We start from the raw sequence: 21,057 nt of genomic DNA on the forward strand, positions 1-21,057 counted from the left end.
GACCCACAAAGCTGGTCAGACTAAACATTACGTTTCATTCGATTTCATTATTGGACAGGAAGTTGAAATAAATTTAAATTCGTGGAATAAAAGCTAATTAGATCATACCCTGAAAAGTAATATTGTGATTCTGGCATGGTAAATGCGTTTAATTACCAGAAATTATTAGAGATTTTCCAAGAAATTAGGAGCAGCAATCATTGGCTATATAAAGAGTTGTAAATATAAATTTAAATGATTACACTGTTTCGCTAATTTTAAAGAATTTACAATTGGCAATAATTTCACATTTGCTGTGATTATTGAAAAAATTTAACTTTGCTGAACAATAACATAATAAATGTGTATTTTTGCAATGAACTCAATTTAGACCTTGCATATGTTTGTTGAGAAGGCAGAACTTTGACATTTAATGTTATTATTATTTTAAAAAATTTAGTGTCCATCAATTTTTTTTAATTGAGGGGCAATTTAGCGTGGCCAATCCACCTTGCACATCTTTGGGCTGTGGGAGTGAAATCCACGCAAACACGGTGAGAATGTACAAACTGCACACGAACTGACCCTGAGCCGGGAACGAACCTCGGACCTCAGTGCCGTGAGGCAGCAGTGCTACCCACTGCACCACCGTGCTGCCCGCATTTAATGTTATTATTGACCTGAAGAATAATTGGATCAATCCAGAGAGCTTTCTAATCATTAGACTAAAATAATTACGCGTCTCTTGTTATTTGTTCGTTTGAACAATGTTTAAAAAATTGAAAAGTGCGTTGGATTCATAATGCCTGGATAACTGTTATTATTAGAATGAATTTTAAAATACGTTGACCAGCACTCATGTCTGCGTATATAATTGCATTTTACTGTGATCATGGGAATAAATTATACTTGACTCTTACACCTACTCATTGCACCAAAAATCACACGAGGTTTTCCAGTCATTTAGAATTCGCAATTATTAAACACAAGTGGTCTGAACGATAATAAGATATTTCCTGTGAATATTGAACTGATCGATATTTTAAAATGAAGTATTTGACTGAAAAATAATGAATAACTCACTGTGTTAATTGAACTGAACAATAACCAGATTTTTACTGTGTTTATTGAACTGAAAAATAATTTGTGTTTGTTCAACTGAACACTCATCACATGTTTACAATGATTAATGGATTGGAATATGATTCAATTACATCTGTGAGTAGGGGGCTGGGGAACAGACAAAGACTATGATTATGAAATGAAGAATAATGGCATCTTAATGTTGCTTATTGGAAAAAAACTAAACGTTAAATTTGACCATAATTGTTGGTTTAAATAACTAAAAATATTATTCATAGTGTATAAAGTTTTTTTCATAAATTTAGAGTACCCAATTCATTCTTCCCCAAATAGGGGCCAAATTAGCATGGTCAATTCACCTACCTTGCACATCTTTTGGTTTTGTGGGGGTGAGACTCACACAGTCACAGGGAGAATGTGCAAAGACTACATGGACAGGGACCCGAGGCCCGGATAGAACCCGGGTCCTCGACACGTGTATAAAGTTAATATTCATATGTTCAAAATGTCAATTATATCTAAGCACTTTGGTGAAGTAACATGGAGCATGAACTCTAATTAATAGATATAATATGTCCATAACTATAAATTGCACACATATAAGACTCATGCTGAAATTAGTCAACGATAATTATTCGTATGTCTTACAATAACTGATAACTGTAAGAAAATAATATTTGACACGATATTTAACTGAACAAGCATGAGATGATAAGGATTGATTTACTTCACTGAAGAAGAAAATCAAATTGGCATGAATTTGAATGAACGCTATCTTGGGTTTACGTGAGCGTGTGGAAAGTCAAAAATATTTCATGTTAGGTTTGAAGGTAGCAATAATGAGGTATTTGCAATATGTTACCGAGATTATCTATGCTATTAATGGGTTTAACAGTTAAAACAAACTTCTGCGATTGAAGAATCAAGTAGTAGTTATACATTTTTAGTGATTAATGAATTGATATTTGAGGAAGTTTGTTCCCTCATTCCAACATCGACAAATGATTAACTGTTCAATATACTTAAAGCACTGACAACTAATTTGCCATCTGCGGTGAATTTTCAAGTAATAACATTTACATTCTTGTTATGATTTATAAAATTCGATGATTCTGAGATTAGTATGTTAATCTAAATTTGGAATAACGTCGTTCAAAAAATCAAAATTGATGCCATAATGGTACTATCAAAACTTACATATCGATAACATGTCCGGACGTTGCAATACACGTTTCCCGCTGCCAGCACACCCCTATCAATGGATTTATTGGCGGTATGGATTGGTTACGATGAGAAATACCTTTGACAAGCGGCAGGGAGATGGAATCCTGCCGCCAGCGACCTGCACTCCACCAACGTAACATGACTGGGGGACAGGAGAACTCCGGCCCATGGCATTTTACTGACAACCATTAATATTTAATATGAAAAGGCATATTTATTTTCAGAACCATAATGAGCAACTATCTATAATTTTTGCTCATGTACAACATTTTCGTCGGTATTTTGCAGAATATGAATTTTCTATTACAACAATCTAAGGCGAATTCTCCAGTCCCCCATTTCACAGAATTTGCAGCTCAGAAGGAGGCCATCTGGCCCATCGAGTCTGCACCGGCCCTTGGAAAGAGCACCCTATTGAAGCCCATACCTGCACTCTATCCCCGTGATCCAGTAACCCCATCTAACATTTTGGACACTGCTGGGCAATTTAGAATGACCAATCCACTTAACCTGGACATCTTTTCACTGTGGGAGGAATCCAGGCCATCCGAAGATTTCTCAACCGTGCGCCATTTGCTGGTAGCAGTATTCTCTACTCCCGCCACTTGTCAACGAGATTTCCCATTGATTTCCCATTGAAGTCCCACACCGCAGGGAAAGCTGTGGGTAGGGACATGTTGCTGACAGCAACAGGGAATCCCAATGGCTGAGAATTGCAGCCAATATTAAGTGGGGTTCATGGATTGAAAAGTAACCAGACTTGGATCTGCTGAAGAATCTGTCCCTGCAATAGCAACTATCCAGGACAGAGAACTTAGCCATGCATTTTCCTGGACGTTGGATTATGTATGCTCGCCACTTGTCAATGTTATCTCCTAGTGGGAAAATAGAAACCGATTGGCATTGAATGACTGGAGAATTCTGGCACAGTCGTTTCCTTGGAGTAATAGACTGAAGAATATTATAATGTTTAACTACAAAATAAGTTTGGTAGGAATGCAACATGTGTATGTGGGCGGGGGGGGGGGAGAGGGGGTCCCAGGGCATTGGAAATCTCTGGGTGTTCAGCAACGGTGCAGACTTCTACCCATCATGGCACATGGCACCATGACTGTGCCACTCAGGCACCCTGGCACGAGCACTTTGGCACGGCCCAGGTGCCAGGACGCATTGCCAGGTTGCGAAGCTGCCAGACAGGATGTCCAGGTGTTAAACAATGGAACAATAATATTCTGATTTAGCTATTTACTGGTGTTGACAATTATTTAAAATTGAAATTAATAAATGTAGTTCACGGTATTTAGACATAACTGGATTAATCATTCGCCCGGCCTTCTTTTTCTCAGCAGTATGCCATTTACTGTTGGCGGGATTCTATCTTCCTACCTCTCGTCAATGAGATTTCCTGCTGGCGGGGGTCCGTTGCTGGATTCTGGCACTGAATAGATTATGGGATTGGACCAATTAGACATTTGGATTGGATTGGATTGGATTTGTTTATTGTCACGTGTACCGAGGTACAGTGAAAAGTATTTTTCTGCGAGCAGCTCAACAGATCATTAAGTACATGAGAAGAAAAGGGAACAAAAGAAAATACATAATAGGGCAACACAACATATACAATGTAACTACATAAGCACTGGCATCGGATGAAGCATACAAGGTGTAGTGTTAATGAAGTCAGTCCATAAGAGGGTTATTTAGGAGTCTGGTGACAGTGGGGAAGAAGCTGTTTGTGAGTCTGTTCGTGCGTGTTCTCAGACTTCTGTATCTCCTGCCCGATGGAAGAAGTTGGAAGAGTGAGTAAGCCGGGTGGGAGGGATCTTTGATTATACTGCCCGCTTTCCCCAGGCAGCAGGAGGTGTAGATGGAGTCAATGGATGGGAGGCAGGTTCGTGTGATGGACTGGGCGGTGTTCACGACTCTCTGAAGTCTCTTGCGGTCCTGGGCCGAGCAGTTGCCATACCAGGCTGTGATGCAGCCTGGTAGGATGCTTTCTATGGTGCATCTGTAAAAGTTGGTAAGAGTCAATGTGGACATGCCGTATTTCCTTAGTTTCCTGAGGAAGTATAGGCGCTGTTGTGCTTTCTTGGTGGTAGCGTCGACGTGGGTGGACCAGGACAGATTTTTTGGAGATGTGCACCCCTAGGAATTTGAAACTGCTAACCATCTCCACCTCGGCCTCGTTGATGCTGACAGGGGTGTGTACAGTACTTTGCTTCCTGAAGTCACTTTTAACTTTTGCATAGAAAATTATTTGGTACGTAACGTTTTCAAGGGATATAATATTTCAAAATTTTACATAATTGGCCAACTGAGCACATACTGCGATTAGTGCAGTAAAATATGATTCGACTTTGCAAAGATGAACGAACCAGATAAAACTCACATCATAAATCTCTTCACTGAACCAAAGAATATTTGACATTTGTTAGGAACGTGGAACTGCAATCATTCGCTACAGGGCGTGATTCTCGGGCCCCGTTACGCTCTCGCTCAAGCGAAACGAGGCCCATGAATAGCGGGAGGGACCAACATCTGCGCCGGGCGCCAAACAATTTGTGATGCAACCAGCGCGCTCCGGTAGGCAAAGTCGGGATCCCCCCGTGGCTTGGCGAGAAACCAATTCTTTCCTCTTTAGCCCAATTTCCATAAAATCAACGAGAACGACCCGTATCCAATTGTCTCCCGTCATTCAACGGCGACCCCAACATGTGCTCATGCTGGTCTCGATTAGTACTTATTTTTAAAACGTGACCCTGGCGGAAGGGCTTCTCTGGGGATACGAGGGATTGAGTAGCTATTTCTACCACCCCAGTTCTCAGCAGGTTGGGGGACCCCCGGCTGGGATTAGAAGACCTTCATCAATGGTGGCCCGCCATGGAGGTATGTGGTGGGGCAGGGGTGGTGAGGCGCTGGGGTGGGCAACCGGGGAGTGGGGGGGGGGCAACTACTCGCTGCACCAGCATGCCAACTATGATCATGTTGACCCCTTCCGGGGGCAATCCTTGCCCCAGCTAGTCTGCCCCACCAATCACCCATACTCCCCAGCCACTGCTGAGGCCTCTGTGTGCGCCATTCCCTTCGGTGCAAGCGATATTGAATTATTACCCGAGGAATCCTCATCCAAAAGCTTTTAAACATTGTTCGTTAAATGCATATATTAAATATCCATTGCTTTCTTTTCCAATGATCATGCTTTTTCTTACTCTAACAACCAGATGAAATTCATACTATTTTATTGCTCAATGAAAGTGTTTTCGCTCGATTGTGTTTAGTTTGTTAATCAATTATTTATTTTAATCCAATATTCGGAGTTCCTCTCAAGTTATTCATAGTTTTGCTGCTCAGAGAAAATATGATTGTCAAAAAACTAAGTCTCGCAACTATATTTCCATGTTTCAGTCCACAGTGATATATCATATCACTATATATTTTTTTAAAAAACGTTCAAAAATATCTAACGATAAGATAAGAATGCCTTCTTTAATTACATGCGCATTGTCCTTATAATCACACTCCATTCAAATTCGAATTTTTATTTCAACCATAAATGCGCTATTCAAAATATATTCGGATCAACAAATGCAGTAACTATATAATTCATTTCATCTTCCAATGTGCAAAATAACAAAATAATATCCCGTTGACTTCCATTCGAACATTGACAGCAATTATCTGATTGACGTTTGGACAAATAATCATATTAAACAACTGTTCCACCGATAAATGAGTTAAATATGTTCTTATTTTCCATGATTTTATTGCCGTTTCTTTCTAATGTTGCTCGATCCTCCTACCACAACACATTAATAACTGTCATTCAGCCCACTTCGATATCTAATTATTCCCTGACGAAATTCCTTCGAAAAGAAATGATGTTCAATGAGCAAGTGTAAAGTCCATTATCCATTAATGGAAACCTTAGTCCATTTATCACCATGAAAATAGAATTAATTTCCAGTCCTTGGATCGCAGCAAAAGCCTTACACGTGCTTAGTTCAAGAAGAAAAGTGAGCATATTGTTGTTAGTTGCAAATATTGCTTTAAAAATCTAATTATTCTTGTCTTTAATGCATAAACCAGATGGTGAATTGTTTTTCGTGCAATAATCTAAATATATAGCCAACCATAAGTCAGTCCAATTATGAGAACATATTTCAGATTAGTTCAAAGTCCAATAAACTACTCTAACATCCACTAATCGATTTCTTTATTAACCACAATGCAAAGTAGAGAGGGGATATCTGTTAGTTCTAAATATATCAAAGAATAGATTCACAAACAGAAAATGCTGGACAATCTGAGCAGGACTGGCAGCACCTGTGGAGAGAGAACAGAGCTTACACTTGGTCTGGATGTCTATTTAACAACGACGGGGATTGCTATTGGCCACGGGCGAGGTCACCCTGTCCCGCCAATGTATGGTGTTGTGCGTGGCTCGCTGTCCCGCTGCCGGGGACCCCATTGCGGCGGTGACCTTCGCCAGGAAAGGAAGAGCCCTCCCTCCCAAAAAGCATTTATTGGAGTGAATAATAAGTATATGTTGGCAACCATTATTGCATTTGAACGAATTTATTCCTTCCTGCTGTTGGATGTAACATTAATCCTGATGTCTCCTCTACATTCATCTTGAAAAAATAACATTGCTGCACATTGTGAACAATGAAGAAAACAAATTAGTGGATTTAGATTTGTTTTTGCTGGACTTAGTAATAATTTGAAATTTCTTCTAAAAACCGGAGTCAGCTATATTGGAACATAGGTTAAATTAGTTCACTAAAAGCAATTTCCGACTGTTAATATTGCAATTAGAAACAAATACAAAATTAATAATTTTGGACGAATAATAATTAGGTAGTCACTATTTTTTCAAATATGTGGAAGTCACTTTAGTGCCATTTATGATCTGGAGTAGAACAAAGGTTAGCAGTACTGCCTCACAGCGGGTTCGATTCCTCCCTCGGCTGACTGAGTGTGTGGAGTTTGCACTTTCTCCTTATTTCTGCGTAGGTTTCCTCCGGGTGCTCCGATTTCATCCCACTGTCCAAAGATGCGCAGGTTAGGCGGATTGGCCACGCTAAATTGCCTCTTAGTTTCCAAAAACTTTATGTCAGGTGAATGGGGCGAGGTCATGGGTCTGTGTGCCGTGTACATTCCGACAGTCGCAGCAGACTCGATGGGCTGAATGATCTCCTTCTGCCCTGTCGAGATTCCATGGCTTCTATGGAAACTAATTAGATTTAATGATGATAATTTGACGAAACAGTATTCGATATTTAATTTGCACGTTGAAGTGAAAAATAAATGGAAAATCAACAGGAATATACGGCAGGCAGTAGTTGGATGTCTATTGTATCAGGGGGCTGACCAACAATTTCTGCATTCACTATGATTATTGGATTAGGTAATGTTTAGAAACAAATTTTAATTCAAGTTTCAACAAAAGGGATATTTGCCACGTTTATTGGAATGAGCAATAATATTGACTGAACTCGATTTGATGGTAGTTTGCGCATTGAAAGATCTAAATAAAATACTGTGGTTAATATAGAGAACATTGATAGGCGGATATCAGTGTTGAATTGAGTCAAGTGAACATTGATATTCACTAAGATCAATGGACTGAAAGATTAAAAGTGACGGGTGATTATTGGAATTTACATAATGTATATTGAAAATAGGTATTCTTATTGTCCAATTAGACTATTAAAGAGAACTTTTGGTTTATAGTGATTACATATCGACTACGTTTATTCGACTGACAAATGGAAATTGAAATTCCAAATATAAACGTGCTTGGGGAGTCGTGGATTTAAAATTAATCAGAACGCTATTGTGATTATAACGCTGAACTATAATGTAAACGGTTTGGCATTGAACAATAATTCGAAGATTTTGTATTGATTGGACTTCAGTATTACGTACCTATGACGATCATTGAACAACAATAATACAAAATAGTTTTTATGATATTAATAATTCAAATAATTCAATTCTTATAATAAACAATTTGGGAATAAATTTCTCTGCCCTGCCCATCGTGGGAATCGTCGCTGTCTGCTCAGAATATTTGAACAACCATTTAAATGTCAGTTTCCCTCGGGCGAGAATTTCTGCTCTCGGGGCGTCTGGGATCGGAATATCCCACCCATGAATGTTGGAATGAAAATCAATCGCCATGTCATAGCTCTATTCTCTATCAACACAGATTGTATTGCACTGGCGAACATTTGGCCGTGGCCAAGTGACTGAAAAAAACCTATTAGATTAATAAAGTTCATGCACCTAACAATAGTTGCAAATATATGGTGATTTCTGGACTGAACGAATTGTAATGTCTATTCATGATTATTGCCCTGAAAATGAGTGAAGAGGAATAAATCTAAATTTGCGGTGATATTTCTGTGACCAACCGACTGTTGAACAAATCGGGATTCAGCCATTTACTGTGAAGAATACAAGGAGCAATGCTTTATCATTCATGCTTCCAACACATTTTCAAAACGTACATATTTACACTAAATATCTGTCTGAACAATAATTATATTTAGTTTTAATATCTTCTCAACAATAATTGAAAATTAACTGTAATTATTGAGCTAAATGGAAAGTACATGGCTGTATAGCATCGCACAAATATATAATTTGCTTTGTTCTGATGTAACAATAAAATTATGTTCACACTTGTGAGTGGTTTCGGTATTCCGGATCTGAAGGGGCTACCTTACGAACATATATCAGGTTACGCCACCAAAAGAGAGAAATCTGTTTCTCTGTTAAGACTCAGAATAGATCTCACGAGGGGAGGTTACTTTTTTGTGTCTCAAACAGTTAAACAGGATTTAAATTACTTTCTCGTGGAAGAAGTTCAGATTCGTCACTCACAACTAAAACCCCTTAACTCTGCCGGTCGTGGATGTTTGTCATTTAAGACTTCCTACATGTGTGTCAAGTTTCTTACATATGTAGATGTTCAGATAGCCACTATTGCGAATGGTGTTATCTTTAGTGTCAAAAGTTTTACAGCTGAGAAAGAAGTTTGTTAATTTATTTTAGTTGCCGTCTTCCAATGTCCTTACCGCAGTCTAGCTTTTGGTTATAATTGTAGGAAGGTAATTTAAAGAATTTACGGGCTGTCAATTCAAGGGCCTTCCTTATCCCGCGTTTGTCTGGAATGGCTTAATGATCCTAGGGGTCAGCTAAAGATTTTTGCAGCTCCTGGTGACTTTTGAAGACCTTCTGTTCAAGTGGTTTTATTTCACTTTGAATTCAAATACTTGATGCATTAATTTCTGCTGCTTATACATGTTCTTATTCTAAACCAAATTCTGCGGACAGTGTGATCTCCATCACACACGTTTTAGAGAGTGAATAATGTGACACTCATCCTTGTGATTGAAGAACGAAATAATAAGAGAAGGTTAAAATTGTTTACTGCACTTGATCATAATTTTAAATTTGTTTTGATAAATGATTTGGCATATTTGCATGTATCGACAGATGATGAGGCTCAAAATAATGAGGCAATTTATTATCAGAGATGGAGTCACAAACGGTTATCCACCCCAAAACTTGTCAGATTAAATATAATTTAACATTCGTTTTGATTATTGGACATGAGTTCAAACAAATTTATATTCGTGGAATAAAAGCGAATTTTACTTTACCCTGAAAAGTAATATCGTGTTACTGGAATGTTAAATGCGTTTATTTACCTAAAATTATTAGAAATTTTCCAAGAAATTAGGAACAGCAATCAGTGGCGATACAAAGACTGGATATATAAATTCAAATGATTACTGGAGTGAACATTCTTTCGCTAATTTTGAAGGATTTAGGGTTGTCAATAATTTAATATTTGCTGTGCTTATTGAAATAATTAAACGTTGTTTTACTGAACAATAACTTAATAAATGTGTTTTTTTTTTACAATGAACACCATTTGCACATTACATTTATTTATTGGGAAGTCAGAACGTTGACATTTAATGTTATTATTGAACTGAAGAATAATTGCATCCATTCAGAGAGCTTTCTAATCATCAGACTAAAACAATTGGACTTCTCGTTATTTTTTCGTTTGAACAATATTTTAAATTGAAAAGTGCTTTGGGTTCATAATGACTGGATGATTGTCATTATGAGAGAAATTTTAAAATATATTTACCAACATTCATGGCTGAAAATATAATTACATTTGACTTTGATCATGGGAATAAATTATACTTGGCTCTTACATCGACCCCTTGTAAGTAGAAACCGTAAGAGGTTTCCAACAATTTACAATTCACAGTTATTAGACACATGTGGTCTGAACGATAATAAGACATTTCCTATGGTTATTGGAGTGACCGATATTTTAAAATGAAGTATTTGGCAGAAAAATAATGAAGTATTCACTGTATATCTTGAACTGAACAATAATCAGATGTTTACTGTGGTTATTGAACTGAACAATAATTTGTGTTAGTCCATCTGAACACTCATCACATGTTTACTGTGATTAATGGACTGGAACATAATTCAGTTATATCTGTGAGTATGAGGCTGAGAAAGTCAAAGACAATGATTACGAAATAAAAAATAATTGAAGAAACAAAACGTTAAACTAAATAATTGCTAAATCGAACACCTAAAAATATTATTCATGGCAAGTAGAATACAGTATATGAAGATTTTAAAAATACATTTTCAGTATCAATTCTTATTTTTTTTCCAATTTATGGCCAATTTAGTGTGGCCAATTCACCTCCCTGCACATCCTTTGGGCTGGGGGTCTGAAACCCACGCAGACACAGGGAGAATGTGCAAACGCCAAATGGACAGGGTCTCGGGGCTGGGATCGAACTCCGGTCCTCGGTGCGTGTATGAAGTCAATATCCATATGTTCGAAAATTCAATTAAATCAAAGCATTTTCGTGACGTAACATGAAGCATGAACTGTAATTGATTGATAAAATATGTCCATAACCATGAATTGCACAATTATAAGTCACATCCTGCAATTAATCGACTATAGGTATTCGGGTATCTTACAATAACTGATAACTGAACGAAAATAATATTTAACTGAACAAGAATGGGACGATAAGTATTGTTTTATTGCACTGAACATCAAATTCAAATTGGCATGAATTTGAATGAACATATCTTGGGTTTTCCTGTGTGTGTGGGAAGTCAATTGATATTTCAGGTAAGGTTTGAAGTTTGCAATATGTCATCGAGATTACCGGGTGTGTTCTCTCACTCTAACATCGACAAATGATTAACTGCTCAATTTAGTTAAAGGACTGATAACTAATTTGATATTTGCAGTGAATTTTCAATTGAGAACATTTAGATTCCGATTATGATTGATAAAATTCCATGATTCTATGATTAGTATGCTCATCTAATTTTTGATTAACGTGGTTCAACAATTAAAAATTGATGCCATAATGGTACTACCAAAACATACATATCTATAGCATGTACGGCCGAAGCAATACACTTTTTCCGCTGCCAGCACATCCGCACCAGTGGGTTTCATGGTGGCATGGATTGGTAACAGTGAGAAATCCCATTGACAAGCGGCAGGATGATAGAATCCTGCCGCTAGCATCAGCACGCCACCAATGAAACATGACTGGGGGACCAGAGAATCCCGACCCATGATATTTTACTGACGAACATTTATATTTCATGTGTGAGTTCATAATTATTTTCAGAACCATAATTAGAAATGACGTGGAGATGCTGGCTTTGGACTGGGCTGAACACAGTAGGAAGTCTGACAACACCAGGCTAAAGTCCAACAGGTTTCTTTCGAATCAATAAACAAACCTTTTGGACTTTAAATGGTGTTGTAAGACTTCTTACTGTGCCCATAATTAGAAACTATATGTAAGTGTTGCACAGAACAAAATGTACAACATTTTTGTCGTTATTTTGCTGAATATGAATCGATGCATTTTCTATTCCAACAATCGAAGGATGCAGACCCCCAGTCACTTCGTAGAATTTATAATGCAGAAGGAGGCCATCTGGCCCATCGAATATGCACCGGACTTGGAAAGAGGACCCTACTGTCAGCCCACGTCTCCACTCTATCCCGTAACCCAGTACCCCATCTAACCTTTTGGACACTAAGGGCAATTTAACATGGCCAATCCACCTAACCCACACATCTTTGCACTGTGGAAGGAAACTGGAACATCGGGATGTTTCTCAGCCGTACACCATTTGCTGGTGGCGGTATTCTCTACTCCCACCAGTTGTCAATGAGATTACCAATTGAATCCACCCCACACCTCAGGAACCCCGTGGTTGGGGATGCGTTGTTGACAGGAACAGTGAATCCCAATTGCCGAGAATTGTGGGCAATATTCAGTGGGGTACATGGATTGAAAAGTAACTTGTCCTGGATCCGTTGAAAATCCTCCCCTGCAATAGCAACTATCCAGGACAGATAACTTAGCCATGCCTTTCCCTGGACGTTGGATTCTCTTCGCCCGACTCTTGTCAATGGAATCTCCAAATGAAGGCACTCCATACCTCCAGCAATCCCACGGGCAGGGAACCACAACCGTGAATGGCTGGATAATTCTGGCATTGACATTTCCTTGGTGTAATAGAGTGAAGAATATTATGATTTTTCCAAGAAAATAGGTTTTTCAGAAATGCACCATGAGATAGGGATCCCAGGCCATTGGAAACATGTGTGTTCGGCGACAGTGCAGGCGGATACCGATCCTGCCACATGGTATCATGCCGGTGCCACACAAACACCCTGGAATTGACACTCTGGCACTTCCCAGGAGCCAAGTGCAAGGAATCTGGTCATGACAGGGTGTCCAGCTGTCAGGCTGGCACTGACATCTTTCGGGCCTTTGCAGATAGAGCGAGGTGACGGGGGTGAGCATTTCCCAGGGGACTACCCAAGGTTGGGAGGGAGGGTGGACAGAGAAGCATTTGGGTGTTGAAAGGGAGGAGGGAATATTGGGGTTGCCAGACAAAATGGCGCCTGCCTCTGGTGTGATCCTTTCCTGCTGGCGAGTCAAGTTCAGGCGCGGCAGGGAGAAAATCCCTGAGGCCACAAAAAATGGCAAAGTGTCATTAAATAGCGGGATGTTTCTCGTGCTGCAACCGCTGGGAAACACGCCTCAACTTGCTCAGAGGAATTTAACTTGAGTCCACTCAGTCACACCCCTCCTGTAATGATTACACAGAATACACAGGAATTGTTCAGACATTCAAGCCCTTTTTCTGGAATACTCCAGCCCTAATGATTCACTCTTCATGCGAGCAGTGCAACCCTACCCGCGGGTTGCTTGGTGACCTGGTAGGTGTGGGGCGGGGGGCGGCGCCAATAGGACATACTGGACGCCATTCAACCGGAAATCAATGAGTGGGTGATCTTCCCAAATGGGAACAAAGTTCCCGAACGTGGCTATTCAGCGCAACTCGCTTTGAAGAAGGGGCCTAATGGAGAATGGTCAGCCGAGGCCGCACATAGCCCCGTTTTTGGCAATGGAGAGCTCCGCTCACCGGAACCTCCCATCGCAGCGGGAGATCGGGATCCATTTTTAAAAGATCTCCCGATCCCCGGCTTAACCCCAGCCTGAACGCAACATGGGAGGGTCTCCTGTCTACATGGCGGGCAACCTAAGCGCTATTACGCGTACACAAAAACCCGCCACCTGGCAGTGTCACCTGGGCACCTTGGCAGTGCCAGGCTGGCACCCATGTGGCACTGCAAGGGTGTCCAGCTGGCACCAGCAGTGCCTGGGCAGCACTCTGCCCGAAGGGCATTAAGCTGGAGTCCTCTCATCCACTTGGAGACCGCACGAGTGCCGTCCTGTCTGGTCCACGTTTGTGCGGACCAGTACCAGATGGTGCTTACCAGAGGGGCCTGAAGCGAAGGGATTCAATACCAAAACCTCAATTACTTTGCCAAGCTGCACATTGCAGCGAGGCTTAATGCTTCGCTCTAATATGCAGCCAAAAACTGATCTCTCCCCCGCCCCCCCCAATTGTGGGTGGGATTCCCCTTGCAATATCTCGCGATATTGCGTTGATACTCGTGGGACAGATCGGGGAGCAGGCTCTCCAAGTTTTCACCGCTACACACTGCATCTATGGCGAGCTGAGTTTCCTCCGCGGCATGGCTAAAGGACCAAAGGACATCGATGTGTGCTTTTGGGCATGTTTAGCAGGGTGTTTCTTTGTGGCGTCAGCGTCGATAAATATCCTATTCTTCGGCGGCACTTTACCATTTTCTGGGGCTTTGGGGTGTTTTTCTCGAAGTTGGACTCAGTAATTTCCTGCAGAAAGGTTGTCCAGTCTTCCCCGCGCCCCTTTCAACCCCTGCTTCCAATTTCGGACCCTCCTTCATCCCCAATATCGCCAAGGTTCCTGGCAACACCCCTTCGCCCCCTCCACCTGGCAAGGTCCTCCTGGGCCAAATCCCTGAAAATGTTAAGCTCGCACCGGGACACACTGTAACTGCTAGCCTGGCACCCTGGAAGTGCCCATGCCAGACTGAATGTGCCACACTAGAATCCTGGCAGTGCCAGGGTGGCACTGAATGGTGCCCAGTGACACTGCTAGTGCGCCAGGCATGCAGTGACATGGTTCACGGATGTAGGAGGGAGTGCCAGATTGCTATGCTGCCCTCTCCCGGACCTCCCAGGGGTCTCCACTAGCCTGGGAGACTCCCTCAGGTGCCATTATAACTTATCTACCGTTCTGGAAACCAGTGCTAAACGGCACCATGGCTAGGACCCCTGGCATGGCCGTTAGGTCCCAGGGTAAATCTGGCGAATGCGTATTAAATGAGCCAGTAAGGGCGATATCCAGATCGTGACATCTTGCAAAATTTTGTTAAATTTCACAAGGCTTTTAAACATCACAAAGCTTACGAGAGGCCTCTTTCAAGATTCAACGGCCTCAGAGAGACAGAAAATTAAGCAACAAGGCCGTTAAATAATGCCACATGACAAGTGGCGGGGAGAGGGAGAACCGTATCGCCAGTCAACGATGCACTGCTGAGGAACGCACGATTGTAACGACCAACATCTTGGCAAGTCTTTACTAAACTTTAGAAATCCACATACTTATCATGAGCGTCCAATGAAACCATACTTATATTATCTGAACAATAATTGGAAGCAAAATGCAATTATTAGACGTGAGCATCCAATGTAATTTCTGAACTACATTTATGACAATTTGGTGATGATTACTGTTGGGATTGCACTAAAAAAAGTAACTTTTAAGTGTTTAAACATGGAATTATAGTATGTTTTCATTATTTGTTGGCGTTAACAATTATTTCAAATTGTATCTAATAAACGGATCACCGTATTTGGACACAACTGAATTCACCCTTATTCACAACTGTATTTCTCAGCAGCATGCCATTTACTGATGGCGGGGTTCTGTCTTCACACCGCTCGTCAATGGGATTTCCTGCTGGTGGGGGTGCTGCTGGATTCTGGCCTTGATTAGATCATGGGACTGGACCAATTAGACATTTTAACTTTTGCATAGAAAGTTATTAGGTATTTCAAATTTTTAGGGGATCAATAATTAATCAAAACTCTATTGGTAAACTTAGTATTTAACTGATATACATACTGCGATTAACGGAGTGAGATATGACTCGATTTTACTAAGATAAGTGAACCACGCACCACTTACTTGTTAAATCAGTTTACTGAACCGAAGAATATTTGACATTTGCCAACGACATGGAACTACAATCATTCGATGCAAGGCGAGATTACCTGACCTCGTTACGCTCTTGCTCAAGCGAAAGGAGGCCGGGGAATAGCAGGAGAGGTCAAAAACAAGATCAGCAACCAGCCCGCTCCGGTAAGCAAAACCGGGTCTCGCTGTAGCTTGGCGAGATATCAATTCTTACACCTTAAGATCGATTTCCATAAAACCAACCAGAACGACCCGTATCCAACGGCCTCCAGTCATTCAGCGACCTCCCCAGGAAGTACTCATGCTTGTCTCGATTCGTACTCATTGTTAAAAATACCAACCTGGCGGAAGGGCTTCTGTGAGGATTGGAGGTGAGAGGCCATTTTTGCTGACAAGCAAAGAGCCCGGGGGCGTTACGTTTTCCACCCGAATTAAGTTTGCCCGGCAATGACTGAGGCCTCTGGCTGCACCAGTCCCTTAGGTACAAGCGATATTAAATTATTACCTGAGGAATCCTCATCCAAATACTTTTAAACATTGTTCCTTATGTGCATATATTAAATATCCATTGGGTTTTTTATCGAATGATCAAGCTTTTTCTTACTCTGCCACTCAGATGCAATTCAAACTATTTTTCTGGGCAATGAAAATATATTCGTCCCATTATGTTTTAGCTTGTTAATCATTTATTTATTTTAATCCAATAATCATAGTTCCTTTCAAATTATTCATAGCTCTGCTACTCAGAGAATGTATTGTTGTCCTGTAGTACCCATTGTATTAGAAATTATGTAAATATCGTTCAGTTGTATAGCCACAGCAAAACTAGTTTAAAAAAACCTGAGTCTCGCAACTATACTCCCATGTTTTAGACCACAGTGATATATCACATCATTATCAATCGAAACCGTTCAAAAAATATCAAATGATAGCATAAGAATGCCTTCACTGAATATATGTGTTCTGTCGGTCTTATAATCGCACTCCTTCTAAATTCAAATTTCAATTTCAACGAAGAAATGCGCTATTCACAATGTACACAGATGAAGAAATGCAGAAAATACCAAATTCGTTTCATCTTCCAGTGCGCAAAATAACATTTAATTGATTTTCATTCGAAAATTAACAGTAATCATGTGATTGATGTTCGGTGAAATAATCATATTGAACAACTGTTCCACCTATAAAAGAAGCAAATATTTTCCGAATCTGCATGTTGTATTACCGTTTATTTCGAATGTTGCACAATTCTATTACCAAGGTAAGTTAGTAACTGTTGTTAAGGACACTTCATTATCTAATTATTCCCTGACGGAATTCCTTTGAAAAGAATAATGCTCAATTATTGCTTAGTCTAAATTCTGCTTAGTCTATTTATCACCATGAAAATATAATAAATTTCCCGATCTTGAATCGCGGTAAAAAGCGTTCCAAATGCTCAGTTCATGAAGAAAAGTGAGCATCTAGGTATCAGTTGCAAATATTGCTTTAAAATTCGAATTATTTTTGAGGTGGTCGCCATCGCCAGGGAAGGCAGATTCCTCCGCCGGACAGGGTCGAAACATCCCTCCCAAAAAACATGATTTGGAGTGTAAATTAAATGTATGTTGGCAACAGTTATTGCATTTAAACGAATTTATTCGTTCCTGCCTTGAGAAGTAACATTAAACCTGATGCCTCCTCTGCATTCAACTGAAAAAATAACAGTGCTGCACATTGTGATCAATGAAGAAAACAAATAGGTGGATTTAAATTTCTTCTAAAAGCGGGAGTAAACAACATTTGAACATACGTTTAGATTATTTTACTGAAAGCAACTTAGGACTGTTAACATTGAAATAAAAAATAAATAAAAATAAATAATTTTGGACTAATAATAATTTGGCACTCGCTATATCTCTTCAAATAAGTGAAAGTCTTTTAAATGCGATTTATGATCTGGAGTAACACAGTCGTTAGTACTGCTGCCTCACAGCGGGTTAGATTCCTGCTTCAGGTGACTGTGTGGAGCTTGCCCTTTCTTCCTGTATCTGCGTGGTATACTCCAAGTGCTCCGCTTTCCTCCCACAGTCCAAAGATGTGCAGAGTAGGTGGATTGGCACTCTAAATTGCCCTTTCGTTTCCCAAATCTTTAGGTCGGGAGATTGGAGCGAGGTTATGGGCCTTTGTGCAGTGCACCTTCGGACAGTCCGTGCAGACTCGATGGCATACGAAGTGGCAAAGATTAGTGGGCGACTAGAGGACTGAGAAATCTTTAGCGGGCAACAGAAAGCTACTAAAAAAGCAGAAGAACTGCAAAATAGATTTTGAGAGTAAACAAGCTGAGAGTATAAAAACAGATAGTAAAAGTTTCTACAAATATATAAAACAAAAAAGCGTGGCTCAGGTAAATATTGGTCCTTTAGCGAATGAGAAGGGAGATATAATAATGGGGGATGAGGAAATGGCTGAGGAACTGAACAGGTTTTTTTGGGTCGGTCTTCACAGTGGAAGACACAAATAACATGCCAGTGACTGAAGGAAATGAGGCTATGATAGGTGAGGACCTTGAGATGATTGTTACCACTCAGGAGGTAGTGATGGGCAAGCTAATGGGGCTATAGGTAGTCAAGTCTCCTGGCCCTGATGGAATGCATCCCAGAGTGCGAAAAGAGATTTCTAGGGAAACAGCAAATAGACTTGCGATAATTTACCAAAATCCACTAGACTCTGGGGTAGTCCCGGCGGATTGGAAATTCGCAAACGTGACACCACTGTTTAAAAAAGGAGGTTGGCAGAAAGCAGGTAATTATAGGCCAGTGAGCTTAACTTCAGTAGTAGGGAAGATGCTGGAATCTATCATCAAGGAAGAACTAGTGAGGCATCTGGATGGAAATTGTTCCATTGGGCAGACGCAGCATGGGTTCATAAAGGGCAGGTTGTGCCTAACTAATTTAGTGGAATTTTGTGAGGACATTACCAGTGCGGTAGATAACGGGGAGCCAGAAAGCTTTTGACAAGGTGCCACACAAAAGGTTGCTGCATAAGGTAAAGATGCATGGCATTAAGGGTAAAGTAGTAGCATTGGTAGAGGATTGGTAAATGAACAGAAAGCAAAGAGTGGGGATGAAGGGTGTTTCTCTGGTTGGCAATCAGTAGCTAGTGGTGTCCCTCAGGGATCAGTGGTCGGCCAACAATTGTTCACAATTTACACAGATGATTTGGAGTTGGGGACCAAGTGCAATGTGTCTAAGTTTGCAGGCGACACTAAGATGAGTGGTCAAGCAAAAAGTGCAGAGGATACTGGAAGTCTGCAGAGGGATTTGGATTTGGAGGTTAAGTGAATGGGCTAGGGTCTGGCAGATGGAATACAATGTTGACAAATATGAGGTTACCCATTTTGGTAGGAATGACAGCAAAAGGGATTATTATTTAAATGATAAAATATTAAAGCATGCTGCTGTGCAGAGAGACCTGGGTATGCTAGTACATGAGTCCCAAAAATGTGGTTTTTAGGTGCAACAGGTGATTAAGAAGGCAAATGGAGTTTTGTCCTTCATTGCCAGAGGGATGGAGTTTCAGACTAGGGAGGTTATCCGCAATTGTATAAGGTGTTAGTGAGGCCACACCTGGTGTATTGTGTTCAGTTTTGGTCTCCTTACCTGAGAAAGGACGTACTGGCGCTGGAGGGTGTGCAAAGGAGATTCAGTAGGTTAATCCCAGAGCTGAAGGGGTTGGATTACAAGGAGAGGTTGATTAGACTGGGACTGTACTCGTTGGAATTTAGAAGGATGCAGTGGTATCTTATAGAAACATATAAAATTATGAAAGGAATAGATAGGATAGATGCGGGCAGGTTGTTTCTACTGGTGAGTGAAAGCAGAACTAGCCTCAAAGTAAGGGGAAGCAGACTTAAGACTCAGCTTAGCAGGAACTTCTTCACATAAAGAGTTGTGAATCTATGAAATTCCTTGCCCAGTGAAGCAGTAGAGGCTCATTCATTAAATGTTTTTAAGATAAAGATAGATAGTTTTTTGAAGAATAAATGGATTAAGGGTTATGGTGTTCGGGCCGTAAAGTGCAGCTGAGTCCACAAAAGATCAGCCATGATCTCATTGAATGGTGGAGCAGGCTCCAGGGGCCAGATGGCCTACTCCTGCTCCTAGTTCGTATGTTCTTATGTTCTTATTAACCATGATGGGTGATTATAGGAATGCACATAATTTTTCTTTAAAAATAGGTATACATCCGTCCCCGTTAGACTATTAAAGAGCACTTTTGATTTCTACGAATATAATGTCTACTATGTTTGTTGGACTGGCAAACGATAAAATTAAAATTCCAACTCTAAACATACTTGGGGAATCGTGGATTTAAAATTAATCAGAACGTTATTGTGATTATAAGGCTGAATTAAAATGTAAAAGCAGCTTCGCATTGAGCTATAATTCGAAGATTTGGTGTTGATGGAACTTCAGCATGAAGTATCTATGACGATGGTTGAACAACAATAATATAGCATGCCAATAGTTTTTATCGCGTTAAATTTAACCTATGCAATGTACCCCAATTCTTGGCTATCTGGATCCGCAACTAACGAAAGTCCCTTGTTACCTTCCTCAGCGGAAAGTCCTCTATTTCTCTGCTCTGCTCCCCTGGATGCACCACAAACAACTCACTTTTCCCCATGTTCAGTTTATATCCTGAGAATTCTCCAAACTCCCGAAGTGTCCGCATTATCTCTGGCATCCCCTCCGCCGGGTCCGCTACATATAACAACAAATCATCCGCATACAGAGATACCCGGTGTTCTTCTCCTCCTCTAAGTACTCCCCTCCACTTCTTGGAACCCCTCAATGCAATTGCCAGGGGCTCAATCGCCAGTGCAAACAATAATGGGGACAGAGGGCATCCCTGCCTTGTCCCTCTATGGAGCCGAAAGTATGCAGATCCCCGTCCATTCGTGACCACACTCGCCACTGGGGCCCTATACAACAGCTGCACCCATCCAACATACTCATCTCCAAAACCAAATCTCCTCAGCACCTCCCACAAATAATCCCACTCCACTCTATCAAATGCTTTCTCGGCATCCATCGC

This window comes from Scyliorhinus torazame, chromosome 4 (assembly GCF_047496885.1).
Source record: "Scyliorhinus torazame isolate Kashiwa2021f chromosome 4, sScyTor2.1, whole genome shotgun sequence".
NCBI classification, from domain to species: Eukaryota; Metazoa; Chordata; class Chondrichthyes; order Carcharhiniformes; family Scyliorhinidae; genus Scyliorhinus; species Scyliorhinus torazame.